The sequence below is a fragment of the Oncorhynchus gorbuscha genome, unplaced genomic scaffold, assembly GCF_021184085.1.
Source record: "Oncorhynchus gorbuscha isolate QuinsamMale2020 ecotype Even-year unplaced genomic scaffold, OgorEven_v1.0 Un_scaffold_927, whole genome shotgun sequence".
Lineage (NCBI taxonomy): Eukaryota > Metazoa > Chordata > Actinopteri > Salmoniformes > Salmonidae > Oncorhynchus > Oncorhynchus gorbuscha.
In genome coordinates this window covers 99,219-102,356 of record NW_025745882.1, presented here as the reverse complement: position 1 = coordinate 102,356, position 3,138 = coordinate 99,219, and positions in this window count along the sequence as shown.

Below are 3,138 nucleotides of genomic sequence, written 5' to 3'. Positions count from 1 at the left end.
TAGAGCTGTGTTGTGCTGGGGTCTAGTAGAGCTGTGTGATGATGGGGTCTAGTAGAGCTGTGTTGTGATGGGGTCTAGTAGTGCTGTGTTGTGATGGGTCTAGTAGTGCTGTGTTGTGATGGGACGGGTCTAGTAGAGCTGTGTTGTGTTGGGTCTAGTAGAGCTGTGTTGTGATGGGACGGGTCTAGTAGAGCTGTGTTGTGATGGGACGGGTCTAGTCGTGCTGTCCTGAAGCAGGTCTGGTCTGGTAAATATATGCTGTGTTGGGCCTGTTCTAGTAGAGCTGTGCTGTAATAAGCCGTGTCTGGCTCTTTTCTCCTGGGGATGGTGGAGGTACTGTTGTTTCAGAAGGTGGGGCGGGGGACCTCTGCTGCTGAAGTGATGGGTGTGCGGGTCCCTGCCAAGTGTTGCATCTTTTAGGTTCTTGGCAAAGGTTCTGATAGTGTCCTGATCCAGATTGTACATTATGGTTTAAATGTTGACATGTCAGAGTGGGGTGGTGAGCTGTTCTGACGTTGAGCACTGAGACACAGTCCACAGTGATCTGATTATTTATTTTGTCGATCATCTTTCCTGGGAAGTCTTTTCTTGGTAGGAGGCTGGACACAACTTTATAGGTTGTTGGAAACATAGCCTGTGCCCGTTCTGCCACTCTTCTCACTGCCACAGATACATTTTCACCTTTGGCATGAAGGTCGTTTGTGCCAGTGTGGATGATGATGTTGTCAGGGTGTCAATCCTGGTCTGACTGAGTAGCTGCATTGCACTGTCAGTTGTAGGACACCAGAACCTATACACCTGGTGACACCAGAACTTATACACCTGGTGTCACCAGAAGTTATACACCTGGTGTCACCAGAAGTTATACACCTGGTGTCACCAGAACTTATATACCTGGTGTCACCAGAAGTTATACACCTGGTGTCACCTGGGCTGGAGCAGACTGGGAGGCTGGTAGGCTGATCTGGGCTAGAGCAGACTGGGAGGCTGGTAGGTTGACCTGGGCTGGAGCAGACTGGGAGGCTGGTAGGCTGATCTAGGCTAGAGCAGACTGGGAGGCTGGTAGGTTGACCTGGACTGGAGCAGACTGGGAGACTGGTATTCTGACCTGGGCTGGAGCAGACTGGGGGGCTGGTAGGCTGATCTGGGCTAGAGCAGACTGGGAGGCTGGTAGGTTGACCTGGGCTGGAGCAGACTGGGAGGCTGGTAGGCTGATCTAGGCTAGAGCAGACTGGGAGGCTGGTAGGTTGACCTGGACTGGAGCAGACTGGGAGACTGGTATTCTGACCTGGGATGGAGCAGACTGGGAGGCTTGTAGGCTGATCTGGGCTAGAGCAGACTGGGAGGCTGACCTGAGCTGGAACAGACTTGGAGGCTGGTATTCTGACCTGGGCTGGAGCAGACTGGGAGGCTGGTAGGCTGGACTAGAGCAGACTGGGAAACTGGTATTCTGACCTGGGCTGGAGCAGACTGGGAGGCTGGTAGGTTCTGGGCTGGAGCAGACTGGACTAGAGGACAGACTGGGAGACTGGTATTCTGACCTGGGCTGGAGCAGACTGGGGGGCTGGTAGGCTGATCTGGGCAAGAGCAGACTGGGAGGCTGGTAGGTTGACCTGGGCTGGAGCAGACTGGGAGGCTGGTAGGCTGATCTAGGCTAGAGCAGACTGGGTGGCTGGTATTCTGACCTGGGCTGGAGCAGACTGGGAGGCTGGTAGGTTGACCTGGACTGGAGCAGACTGGGAGGCTGATAACCTGACCTGGGCTGGAGCAGACTGGGAGGTTGGTAGGTTGACCTGGACTGGAGCAGACTGGGAGGCTGGTGCAGTGTCATCAGGCCGTGTGGTGGAGGCCATGCTGGTCTCAGGTTCTGCTTGTGTTGTACCAAGCTGGTGGACATGTTCTCTAGATGCAGAGGACATAATGACTAGCTGCTGGTTGAGGGGGTCAATGTACCTCTCTCTCTGTTCTAGCTCCGTTCATGTTGTGCCCAGATGGTCTCTGAGGTCATCATTTGTCTGTCTCAGTTGGTCCATTCTGCTTTCTAATTTAGCAATAGATGCTCTGCTCTCCTCCCTGAACTGTTTCGTCTCATCTTTGAGTTTCTGGACAGTGTCCTCCTCTTGAAGCTTGTTCTCTCTGAGTTCTATGACCTCTGCTTCGACTAGAGAGAGGGTGTTGTGGAAACGTTGCATAGCAGGTGTTCTTGGTGATGTCGACATGTCCTTGGCTCTGTCTGCTGCAGGTGAGGAAGGTAGAGGGACACTGAGGGACTTCTTGCTGGGTCACAGAGACCGTTGGGGCCCTTTTCTCCCTCCTTGACTTTTTCCTCAGTTTCTGAGATGAGTTCAGCTTCTACTTTTAGGGTAGCGAACATATTCTCTGAAGCCTGGAGGCTTGAATCATTGCCTTGTATCAATAGAGCTCCATTATTGTAGACACTTATTGTTTGATACGTGTTGCTCTTGTCAGCTTTTTCAAAAATGCTGATCTGACAACCGTTAGTAATGTCTCTCTTTTATTAGAAAGAGAATGTTTGCAAATAACCTTTTCCATATCTGCCCTCGTTTGGTATTAAATGTCAAATTTGCTCTTGTTTTGCAACTGGTAAGAACTGCAAACAGGCGTTTGTGGTTTTGTTCCAACAACAAAACCTTTGAAAGTGTTCTTAGCTTTCTCCATTTTGGATGTCTGTTGGGGTAAATCATTTCCATAGCAACGCTGGTGATGTTGGCTGCAATGTTACATAGAAGCCTCCCTTTTCCAAAACAACGTGGTTTCTTGTATTATCGTCTCTCGTGTCTTTAGAGGACTGTTTTACTTTGATGTCTCTTTGTCTTCTGTCTTTATGTTGTCTTTCTATTCTTCTGTTAACTAGCTATTTTTTGTTAGCAAGCTAGCTTCTTTTAGGAGAGGGCCTAGCAACTGCTGAGCAACTGGTAAACAATTCAGCTAGCTAAGACAACTGAACAATTTTATGAAAAATAGTTACTTTTTCAAAAGCCTATATTCTTAATAATAATAATAATTTAATAATAATAATAAGTTTTTTTTCCATAATAGTTACATTCTAAAAATCATCAATATTTGAAGGAGCTCATTTTTTTCAGCCTGCTGCTCAATTTGGAACTTCTGAATTTC